We start from the raw sequence: 12,675 nt of genomic DNA on the forward strand, positions 1-12,675 counted from the left end.
AAATACTGATGCATGGAGTCTCTTTAATTGCTCTGGAATAGAGAGCTGGGCTCCAGGGATTTTTTTTTTTTTTTTAACTTCTCAACTGGTTCTAATATGCAGCAAAGGTTGAAGACCACTGTCTTGGAAACTCACATCTGATTCTTCTGTGTTTTTGTCCAGATTGGAGAAATGGGAATATGCTTTTTGAAAAGAAGAAGTGATTTTAGCTAAAGCCTGGGAATGGCATTTGCATAGACCTGACACCCACTGTGCCTGCACAGAAACCCGTATGCCCAGGAGTAAAATGCCAAGAGGCTGTGTGGGTTGGGGCCCCAGCTCTATCTTGGGTCCCAAAAAGCCAACACATTTCTTTCCCCGGCACTTCACCATTCTTTCCACAGCCAACACCCTGCCGGGAAATGAAGCCACCATCACATTTGGCCACTTGGAGGATGATAACCAGCCAATGCCTGGAGCGGCCAATGGCCAAAGTAACTGATCCACAAATAGCCCATCTGCTCGGGAATAGAGGGCTGGATTTAGTGCTTTGCCTGGTTGTGTAGTTATAATGCAGGCCACTCTGTTTTCTGGTTTTATAAGTTAATTCATGACCAGTTAAATGTCCAAAATAGCAATATTAATTACAGTGGATAACGACCTTCTGACTTCCCCTTCTGAGTGATGTTTGAACAACTCTGGTCTGGACTGTGGTCTCTAAAGCTTAGTTGAACAAGAAAACGGGACTAGTTCAAGGCTTCAGAACACAGAGAAAAGAGTCAATATCAGATTCCCAGAGGAGGATGGGTTTGTTTCCTGTAGCAGAGTGTGGAATAGAGCAACAGAATCATTAAGCCCACCAAGCATACAAAGAGAAGGAATGGGAGCTAAAGCAGATAATCAGCAGTGGAGAGAAAGCAAAACAAAGCAAGTGGGCTCTGGAGGCAGAATTTGGAAAGCATCCCAGAGGACCATAGGATGCAGGTGGATGCAGACGTTCATGGGATGCCTATGGCTCAATTGATGAAGTGGAATGGAGATACTGAGGGCAATAAAGCCTGTTTGGGCAACATGTCTCGTTACTTCCTTCCACATTTGTCAACAAATATTTATTGAGGCCCTACTTTGCAGAGGCCAGGCAATGAGTGGAGTTGGATGGATGTTCTCCAATGTCATTGATAAGTAATTTTAACTCAAATAAGCATGTTCTAGAGGTTCATTCATAAGTTTTGCAAATATTTGTTGAAGTACTGGGTTGAACACTAGGCAGCAAAGAAAGTCACTGCTATACAGTGACTTCCTTCATGGAGACCACATGCTGGTAGTGGAGGCAGATTGTAAACAAACCAAAGAATAATACCAATAAGTCCACTTAAGATCTGTGAGACAAAACTCTAAGGCACTAACAGGAAAACGTCCCTTAAAGAAAATTTTTTTCAGGAGTGTGGAACAGTTCCCCAGAAGAAGTGACATTTGAGTTGATGTCTGAAGGGAGAATAGAGTTAAGTAAGCCTGAGCTACTGTGAGTCCCTGGCAAAGGGCACAGCACAGGCAAAGGCCTGGAGGCAGGGAGGAACTTGATGTTTTAAGGGCTGGAAAGGAGGTTGGTGTGACTGGGACACAGTGAACAAGGAGAGTGAACCATCTCTTGTCAATCCTAGTGGGTGATTCAAGGGATTTGGAGATGTTACTTTGGTGGTGGTGGTGGTGGTGGGGACTTGGAGTTTTCTCCAAGGGGAACGGCATACCATTGAAAGGCTTTAAGGAATCCGATTGGGTAATGGATGAGGCTGGACAAATTCTTCAGGTTGTCAGAACAGTAATGATGCCCCAGCCACTCCTGATAAAAGGAGTTTTGCCCAAACCTGAATTCCCACCTGATCAGGAGTTCTCAAGATTTCCAGGTGATGGAAGCTATTTGCCAGCAGTGCCCCTGGCTGGCAATGAAATTCTGATTTCTTAGCATCTGATCCCTACATGTTTATAGGGCTCATGTATCTTCTGATCCTCCTACTCAGGAGATACTGCCAGGATCATGCTCTTGGCTTGACTGCGGTGTCCCGCAGACATGGGATTGCCCATGCTACTGTGTGGAGAATGGATTGGAAGTTCTAGAGTAAATGCGTGTCAATGTGCTCTCTCTGTGTATTTGTGTGCTCTCTTAGTGTGCTCTCTTTGTATATATATTTGTCTACTAGAATGATTGGAAAGGGAGAGTAAGACTTTCAACTGCTAGTAGGGACCAGACAACCCTATACCTCTTTTTCTAGAAGAGGTTAGTAACCCACACAGTCAAGATGGAAAAGTGAGAAGCAAACCATTGACCACTCCTTCACGTGCTCTACAAGGCTGTTCATGAGCTACCTGTCTCCAATCCGCCTCATCACAACCCCCACATACCCAGAGCACTCTCTTCTCCGTGTCTGAACATAGCAGGTTCACCCTCACGTCAGGAAATCTGCACCCGTAGTCTACACTCGAAATTCTCTTTCCCTTGCAACCTGTTATCATCTGTCCCCTCTCCTTACTCAAATCTCTGCCAAATATCACCTCCTCTGAGAAGACTTCCCTTGTTGTCCTTCTCATATCAGCCTGTTTTATCTACTTCATAGCTCTTACTGCTGTTTGAGATGAGTTGGGAGTGTGTAAGTGATTATTTGTTCTACTGTTTTCCTCCACCCTGGTGAAATGTGAACTCCAAGAAGGCAGGGCCATTGGTACCTAGAACGAGTGGCAATATGGTAGCTGTTCAGTAACTGTTTGAAGGGATAAATAAAGACTTAGATGTATGGAAGTGGTCAGAAAACAAAAACCAGGTCTAAAGGAAACAGTTGTCACTGAAAATTAATAAAGAAGAGGAAGGAGAGAACAGAACAAAGCAAAAGTATCAAGCATCTTCTGGAAAACAGAGCCTGGAACACTTTCCAAAGGTATCAGGACCAGCAAAGGAAGTCCCGAGGGTGTCAAACTGGCTCGAACCTGACCTCATCTGCTATAAATGGAATAAAAGAACCTACCTTGCAGGGTACTTGAAGGGATTAAATGAGTTAATATGCATCATTTGCTTAGAACAGTCTTGGCACAGAATCAGAGTACTACACAAATATTTATTGGACAAAAACAAAACATTTTTATGTTTTCCTTTTCTTTGCATGAAACATGCTGTCCTCTGTAGACTAGATCCTTGTTTGCCCTACAAACCTCTTCTCTCTCAACATCATGGGTGCCATGGGAGTCCGCTGGCCCAGAAAGGTGGCATCGGCCATTGTGCTGAATCAACAGAGCAGACAGGCTTAATGAAGGCAGGAGAGGTGACCTCCAGCTGTGGAGAACGGGGTAGGGCCAGCCTCACCTGACCACCAGGAATAGTGACTTGGAAGTTGTGGCTTGTCCAGGCTGTGTGTATCATCTTCAGAGAGGGAGGCTGTAAGGTTGGTGAGCCCCAAACTCACACACTCTCCGCATTTGGCTCCTAGTTCACCCAATGCTGCTGATTCCAATGCACATTTCCCACTGGACTGAAGTCTCGTCCCAGAGCCCTTAGAAGCTGGACCTAACTCTTCAGTACTTGACTTTAACCTCTGTTCCCAGGTGTAGGAAAAGGCTACCTGCCTTGTCCTGGACACGTAATCCAGCTTTGCAGTCTTGCAACCTACTTGAATCTTGTCTTACTTTCCAGCTCAGCAATCTAGACAAGTGGGAAGAAGCTGAGGATTTACAGACTGAAATTGAAAACAACGAGTATTGTTACCATATCTATCCCAGGCTCTCATGGACTCTGGAACCAGCCTTGGTTTAAATTCTAGCTCTACCACATTCTAGCTAAGAGAATGTGGACACCTCCCTATATCTCGGTTTTCCTACCTGGGTAAGCTGGGGATAGTAATAGTTCCTAACCCAGAGGGTTGTTGTTAAGTCAGTACACATAAAGTCCTTAAAATATAACCTGGCATGTAGTAAGTTATATAAGTATTGACAGTTGCTTAATGTACATTATCTCATTTAATCATCATGAATCAAAGGTGGTAAATATTACCCCCGTTTTACAAAGGAAGATACCCAGGCTCAGAAAGATTAAATAACATTCCCAAGGGCCACATCATCAAGCTGCTCCAACCCACACCACTGCTGTGCCTCCCTTCCCTGCTCCTGGAGATTGGACCCTTGAATCCCAAGGCCATTCTACACAAAAATCTAGTTCACTGTAGGCACTGAACTTGCTGAATTGAATTTTAGACTCCTTCCCATGTTGCCTCCTGCACCCTCTTTCCATCTACCTGGCATTCCCAATAGATCCTTGTAATACCAGGTCACAGCAGCATTAAACCCAACAGGAAGCCAAGCAGAACTGTTTTGGTGCCCATATCAAGGTAGGTCATCTATTCCAGGCCTTGGCATCAGCAGGAAGCATAGAGGACAAAATCCAAAGTCCCTGTTTTCTTGGTGCTTAGCCTCTATGGAGAGATACAGATAAACAAGTGAATATGTAATTTAGCAGATAGTAGTAAGTATTATAGAGAAAGATAAAGCCATGTAAAAGAGAGAGAGCAGCATAAAACTCTTCAACTTCCCTTAAGTCCTTGCTCGCTGTCTTAAAGCAACCATCTTTTGTGACCTGCCACCTGACATGCATGGTCTTTCCAAGTGACCAAGAATTTCAGAGCAGACAAGAGAGTAACACTTAAAAGATCAACTCCATGGAACAGATGGCTTAGTTATTTCATGCCAATTAAATCAACCATTCAGCTGTCTGATCCATTGCTCACTGATCAAGCTGCAAAGAGCCTCTTGCACTGGTGCAGTTATCTGATTTAATGTAAAAGACGCTAATGAGGACAGACACAAGGGTCATGCAGACAATCGAGCAAATATTGAGATAAAAAAATTACACAGTGGCATCGTAGGGAAGGCAAAGGAATAAATGGAAATTGTGGGATGCGTGATAGAGCTCGAAAAGCCTTATGTAATTAGGATGACGTTGGGGGGAATGTGTGACAATGCTAATTATCCAATCCACTGGGACAAATGTTATTGTAATATTGTACTCACTTTGTGCCAGACCCTATGCTAAACACTGGAAAATAAACCAAGGAAATTCAAAGGTTCACAAAATGCTATCCCTGCCTCACAGGAACTCATAGTAGAGCTAGAGGCAGACTCAGAAACAAAAAGCTGAAATATAAAGTTTAGTGATAAATGGATAGCAGTGTGGTCCTGGGTGAGTTGAGATCCATGTTTATTTTCTTCAAGTCTTGAAGAAAAGGTAAGAAATTGAATGGTAATGAGCTAGCTGGATGTGGCACTTCCTAAAACCACTTGGGCAGTGACATCACATGTGATATAATTTAATACCAGACATGCAGACACGCTAGCGTAACAGATGCTGGACCATTGTGTGATTGTACACTGGGGGCCATCCAGAAGGCCACATACTTACACACATAAGACAGAGTCGGCTCAGAAATGGACGGTAGTCCTGGGAAGGGCTAAACCCTAGGATAGACATGAGGATTTGAGACAGAGAGGAGAGGTGAAATTTTCTCTCTTCTTTCTGAGATTATTAACAAATTTAGGCCAATCATTGAGCTATGGAAAAGCCAGAAGCTCTTCTAATGGTGAGCACAAGCTTCTTTCTCCTCAGGAAGGAGGAAAGGGGTGAGTCAGAGTTCCTGAGGAGAGATCTAGCGCGTGTGAGAGAGGCCAGTCATTCACTGGGTTACATGTATGACAATCCCTTCCTATACATCAAAGCTCCAGGAAAGCCTCCTTAAAAGCAACAACCTATCACAATGTGTCCTGGTATGAAGATAGGCAAACAGATTGGTGGAGTAGAATAGAGAGCCCAGAAAAGGCTCACGTGTGTGTGCAGGGTTCAGTATATTATAAAAGCAGAATCTTCAAATGGTAAAGAAGAATGAGTTATTCGACAAATAGTATTTAGCCCTTTGGAAAGAAAAAATTAGATACCTACTTTTTCCCAAACCCAAAAGGTATATTCTAGATGAATTGATAAACTAAATACCCTGGGCAAAGCTATTCTTTCCAAATGGACAGGGGAAAGACTTTCCCAGACAAACAAAAGCTGAGGGAGTTCGTTACCACTAGACCTGCCTTACAAATAAAATGCTAGAAAGAGAGAGAGCTCTTTAAGCTGAAATGAAAGGACCACTAATTAATTACATTAAAATATATGGGGGATCCCTGGGTGGCTCAGCGGTTTAGCGCCTGCCTTTGGCCCAGGGCGCGACCTGGAATCCCGGGATCGAGTCCTGCGTCGGGCTCCCAGCATGGAGCCTGCTTCTCCCTCCGCCTGTGTCTCTGCCTCTCTCTCTCTCTCTCTCTCTCTCTCTGTCTATCATAAATAAACAAATAAATAAATCTTTAAAAATAAAAATAAAAAAATAAAACATATGAAAACACGTGCCAGAGGTGTTAGCTCATGCCACGGTGGTAACCATCTTGTGATATCCAAGTGCATGAAATCAACATGATGCACACCTGCCCTAGCTATGTCAATCATATCTCAATAAAGCTGGGAAAAAATAACAAAGGATTGATACTCAAATGGATCAAGATTTTTCAAAAATCAGTAAGACACAAACGCTAACATTTCGTAGAAAATTGGGCAGACGACATAGACAATGTACAAAAAGAATCCCAAGTGGAAAGACATTTAATCTTACTGGTAATCAAGAAAATGGAAAATAAAACAACAATGATGTTTCATGGTTTTTTTCCCCCCTCCAGTGGAAGAGTAAAGGTGAGGCAATCGTAGGTGCATGCTGAAGAGCCTTTCCACACACTGCTGGTAGAAGATCGATTTGGCAAAACTTTTCTTTTTTTTTTTAATTTTTATTTATTTACGATAGTCACAGAGAGAGAGAGAGAGAGAGAGAGGCAGAGACACAGGCAGAGGGAGAAGCAGGTTCCATGCACCAGGGAGCCCGACGTGGGATTCGATCCCGGGTCTCCAGGATCGCACCCTGGGCCAAAGGCAGGCGCCAAACCGCTGTGCCACCCAGGGATCCCTGGCAAAACTTTTCTAGAAAGAATTTCAAGAGTGTATTTTTTCCCTTAAGAAATGCATCTGACCCTCTATCCATAAACCTGGATAGATATCTAGAGAAATACATGAACATGAAGTGTCACGTATCAGTAGAGTTGAATGAGACCCACACCAGTGCGGAACCATTAAATACACCATGGAACATCAATGCAGTAGAATGCCATCCAGCTATTAAGCAAACCAAGTAGATTTAGATGTGTCTATCTGGGAGTATCTTCCACACATATTGTTAACAGAAAAAGTAAGTCACAGTAATGTCCTGTGTACGGTAAGATGCTATTTTTTTTTTTTTTTTGCTATTTTTGTTAAAAGAAAAAAATGTCACACAAATCCAAAGGTCAACTATAGGTTTGAAAGAATACACAAACACTCATGTATAGATACATAGCTACAGATTTAGAGGTAGACTGTGTAGACACAGATACGGGCATAGCTGGAGCTATGGATACAGATACAGATATACAGATACACGTAATATATGGTTAATTTTGTGTGTCAACTTGACTGGGCTAAGGGATGCTTGCCGAGCTGGTCAAACATGTGTGGGTGTGTCTATGAGGGTGTTTCTGGAAGACATTACACTTGAATCAGTAGATTGAGTAAGACAGATCTCTCCTCACCAGAGTGGGTGGGTTTCACCCCATCCATTGAGCCTCTGAGTAGAACAAACAGGCAGACAAAGGATGAGTTTGCTCTGTGCTGGAGCTGGGACATGCACATTCTCCTGCCCTCAGACTTCGGCTCCCCTGGTTCTCGGGCTGTGTGCAGAAATTACACCCCCGCACACACTGGTTTCCCTGAGTCCCCCGCTTGCAGGTAACAGCCCATGTTACTTCTCAGCCTTTTTAATTGTGCAAACCACTCCGTTGTAATAAATCTGTCTCTGTGTGTCTTTAGACATCCTATTTCTGTTTCTCTGGAGGACCCTCACTGATACAGGCTCAGTGGCATGAATAGGCAGGTGGGATCGGGGATAGTCTCACTCTGAACGTGAAAGCAAAGTCGCAAAGGGCCCCAGAATCCAAAGGCCCCCGCGGGGCCACACACTGTGATGACCAGAAACTGAGAGCCTAAAATCCATCCCATAGATGCCTTTCACACAGCATGACATCAAAACCCCACCCTCCCAGGGGGCACTCTGCAGGAGGAATTGGAATGAGTTAGGTTGTCCGATGCCATGGGTGGTGGACCAGAGACTTGGGGAGAGAGATTGATTTTGAACACACACAAAAAAGATATTTCTTGCATCCTCAAGTTTTTAGGCTGAGATCTTTACCCACTGGCCTCAAAATAATTTTCCCCTTACTTATCCTTGACCAACGTAGCTCACATGGGAAGTAAATTGGCCATAATCCCACACATCCCCATTGTTGTTCTTTTCTCGTCTCTCTGGCTGGCTCGTGTGGTGCCTATGGCAGAGTTCTAAAAATGTGTTTTCCTTTCCAGTGCAGGCTAGTTCACTTCAGTGTGTTTTGTGTCACCGAAAACCAAGGCTGACCCTGATCGATTTTCTCCCAAAGACATGTCCTGAATGTTATGCAAGCTGTAGCTGATGTCCCTAGAGTGCCAGCCTTTGCCCCAGTTATTCTCAGGGTTGCCCCCTGTCTGTTCAAGGCCATACCTGAGTTCCAGGTGAGTAGTGGGAGCAGCACTCTGACTTAGCCTGCCCATCAGGTGCAATGGGCTCTAACTTCTCAGGTTACAGGTTGCAAGATGAAATCAATTTGTGTGACCACAACTTATTCACCCAGTTGACTTTATGCTCTACTTTGTCCCCGTACTTTTTTTAAAAAAACATTTTATTTATTTATTCATGAGAGACACACACAGAGAGGCAGAGACACAGGCAGAGGGAGAAGCAGGCTCCCTGCAGGAGCCTGATGTGGGACTCGATCTCAGGACCCCAGGATCACTACCTGAGCCAAAGGCAGAAACTCAACCACTGAGCCACCCAGGTGCCCCAGTCCCTGTACTTTCATCGTAGGGCTCTCTCCTCCTTGCCCCTGGTGCCAACACTTTCCCAGATAGCATCCTCAGACCTTTTACATAGTTACAACATTGGATTACACTGCTGCCCACAAGAGAATCAGCCACATAGACCAGTATACTCCTGTGCCCCAATATCTAAGGTCCCAGTAGGCCTTGCCCTGAAGCCTGTCCCATCTTAAATATTCACCTGCTTCGAAAGCAGTTTTAAGCACAAGTCTAGTGAGCAGTCCTATGGTTTGAGGTCTTCTTCCTTTAACTCTTTTTTGACTGGTCTTTGTTTTAATATGAATTTGGGAGGAAAAATGCATGGCCTGCATTAGAAATGACAAATACCCACCATTTGCTTCAACATGGGTGGAACTGGAGAGTATTGTGCTGAGTGAAATAAGTCAATCGGAGAAGGACAAACATTATATGGTCTCATCCATTTGGGGAATATAAATAATAGTGAAAGGGAATAGAAGGGAAAGGAGAAGAAATGTGTGGGAAATATCAGAAAGGGAGACAGAACATGAAGACTCCTAACTCTGGGAAACGAACTAGGGGTGGTGGAAGGGGAGGAGGGCGGGGCGTGGGGGTGACTGGGTGACGGGCACTGAGTGGGGACTTGACGGGATGAGCACTGGGTGTTATTCTGTATGTTGGCAAATTGAACACCAATAAAAAATAAATTTATTATTAAAAAATAAATAAATAAAAATGCATGGCCTGGATTGAAAAAGAAAAACAAATCTCTTCATTCTGTGTTCAAAATTTAATTTCTCCCAAGCCATGGTAATGGTGGCAGTCAAGGGAAGGGGTTCCTGTGGAGTTACTTCCTGAAATTCCTCCTGAAGTTGAGGTTTCTCTGGACCCAAAGGGAAGGCTCAGAGCACTAGCTCTGTGAGGTCTTTTAGACTAACAGGACAGGAACTCTTGGGATTTTATTTGCACATCAGCCTCAGAGGGCCCCTCCAAGCTCCATTCTCCCCCAAGGAAGTAAACCCAATGTATTCAGCAGCAGACTTGACAGGATATACTGGCCTGAATTACTGTGAACAAATTAGCCAGGGCTGTTGTACACTCCATCATCTATCCACGCCATCCTCGGGAACTCGGTTTTGTGTTTGGGAGATAGTGAGGGCATGACTTTGCATAACAAAGGCAGAGCAGGGTGCAGCATGCTGTTCTTAGCCACTAACTTCAGTGAATCATTCATTAGCAGGGTTGGTGCATAGGAGAGTGAGAAACACGGAACCTGATTAGAAGGAGAATTTATCACCCTGCCTAGAAGAGTAAACAAAACAGAGGAGCTGTCCATCACAGCGGGGCCTGGCACCACCTTGGCAGCCAACATCTGCTCCACCGGCTGAGTGTTCACCTCGGAAAGGGAAGAACAAGCTGATGGCTTCTGGAAAAACCTTGGGTCTTGCTGGGTCTGGGGCCAGAGGGCGATTTCTCAAACGGAGTGGGAGTGTCTAGTACCCCATAGGTTCCAGGGCAACAAGGTTGTCTTTGAGACAATGGGTGTGTTGGGTTGAATTCATGACCTACCAAATGTTCCTCTGCCATCCCAGTGATGTCCTGCCTCATGGGAGGGTTATATCTCCTCTTCCCGTTGACATCAGGCTTTGTCACATGACTCACTTAGGCCAGTGAAATGTAAGCTCTGAAAGACTGTGGTTTACCATGTTTCTTTTCCCTGTGCCATGAGAGCTGGAGTGACCCCCACCAGAGGCTGCTCTATTAATCTGACTCCTAAATAAAGACATAGTATTGCAGAAGTGCAGCTGAGCAATGATGGACATATCACGAGAGTAGGAAATAAACATTTGTTGTTATAAGTCACTGAGATTTGGTATCATTTATTATTGTAGTTTCCTCCAGCCCAGCCTGACTGAAAACATATCTATCAATTCCCCTCCCACACACACACACATCCATTTTGTGTTTCATTCTGTTATAAATGGTACCAAAGTGGGACTGCTGGTGGCACAGTGTTTTGTAAGTTTTGGTGAAACAGATTCTTCCAGTTTTTTATACCTAGACCCTAGTAATTAGTCCACATGGCTAGATAGGGACAAAACCTGGCGATCACCATCATGCTGGATCCCAAGCAATCCTTAATGCTCATCACTATGCCTAGGTACTGGATCACGTCGATCATAGTTGGCATTTTCCCAGTGATTGAACCACTTTCTGGGGAACTTCTCAGTCTCTCGTAAATAATTTTCTGAAACCTAGCTTAACTGGGTCACTGACCACTACAGCTACATGTGAATCTTCAATAGAAGTGATATACCCAAGGTCTAACAGCTTGCATGGAGTTATTAGTAAACTGAAATAGTACTCCACTCAGGAAGACCATCCCTAACTAAATTTTATATCACATATTTATCAACACTTTGTTCCTGCAGCCGTATGTTTTAACTTTTTCCATTTAATGCCTTAATCTATCTGGGATTTATTTGGTGCACCAATATTCATTAGGAATTGAAGCTTTGTTTACAAATAGTTAACCATTTGCCTCCAAGTAATTTGTTGAATAATCTATCATCTTGTTACTCATTTAAAATGCTAACATCCTTTTGTGATAAATTCTAATTTGTACTTAAATCTATTTCTAAGCTTTCTGTTCTGTTAAAAAAGAATCTGTGGGTCTCTATACGCACAATGTTGTTTCAATAGCGTATGTCTCCATCATATATTTTAATACCTAAATTATATCACATTGCATTTCTTTTTCAAGATATTGTTGGCTATAGTCCTAAGTCTTCCTACAAATGAGCTTTTGAATTATTTTGTCAATCCCCCAGGCTCTAAAAACTATTTTGGTATTTGTATCGGGATAGCCTTAAACCTTAGATTAATTTCAGGAAATCAGGTAGAAATCTTTTTGAAATTCCATCTTTCTATCCAAGAATGTGGTATGTCTCTTCATTATTTGAGTCCATTTATTTTGGTCTTTCTTTATGTCCTCCAGTCAAGCTGATATTTTTCTTTATAAGATTTTTACTCATTTGTTAAATTTATTTCTAGACATTTTATTTTTAGGTCATCATAGGAATGGCACTGCTTAATTTTCTCATTATTTTTGGAGATATATAGGAAGGTTTTTTTTAAAAAATTATTTATTTATTTATTCATGAGAGATACACACAGAGAGAGAGAGAGAGAGAGAGAGGCAGAGACAAAGGCAGAGGGAGAAGCAGGCTCTTTGCAGGAGCCCGATGCCAGACCCGATCCTGGATCCCCAACCATGACCTGAACCAAAGGTAGCTGCCCAACCTTTGAGCCACCCAGGTGTCCCAGAAAGGTCTTTTTTAAAAAAAATATTTGTCTTGTGTTTGGCCACATTATTGAACTTTCATATTGATCCTAGTATTTTTAAGTTGACTTTCATGGGGTTTTAAGGTAGACTTACTTCTTATTTAAAAATAACAACTTTGCCTCCACCTTTCCAAATGTATACTGATAATTTCCATTTTCTTGTTCTATTATGTTGGCAAGAAGTCTAGAACAATGCACATTTTGTTTTTCTGTGTCTGAAATCCTTTGTTTTAAACACATTGTAAAATTTTAAAAATACATTGTAAATATAAATTCCATTGGGGAAAAAAAGTGATCATGGAGCTAGAGAGTTTTAGATTTACAACATTTTT

The 12,675-nt window shown here is 43.0% G+C and overlaps 1 long non-coding RNA gene across 1 annotated transcript in view; it reads right to left on the bottom strand.

Moving 5' to 3' along the window:
* Positions 1–3,125: 3,125 nt before the first annotated feature.
* The window catches only part of LOC111096266, a 106,046-nt gene continuing 96,496 nt past the window's right edge, over positions 3,126–12,675 (bottom strand). The window contains exons 6-7 of the long non-coding RNA XR_005360781.1: positions 4,257–4,433; positions 3,126–3,667 (exon numbers count right to left, since the gene is read on the bottom strand). This is a non-coding gene — a long non-coding RNA (uncharacterized LOC111096266). The remainder of the gene's footprint in view (positions 3,668–4,256; positions 4,434–12,675) is intronic.

Source organism: Canis lupus, chromosome 6 (genome assembly GCF_011100685.1).
Source record: "Canis lupus familiaris isolate Mischka breed German Shepherd chromosome 6, alternate assembly UU_Cfam_GSD_1.0, whole genome shotgun sequence".
NCBI classification, from domain to species: Eukaryota; Metazoa; Chordata; class Mammalia; order Carnivora; family Canidae; genus Canis; species Canis lupus.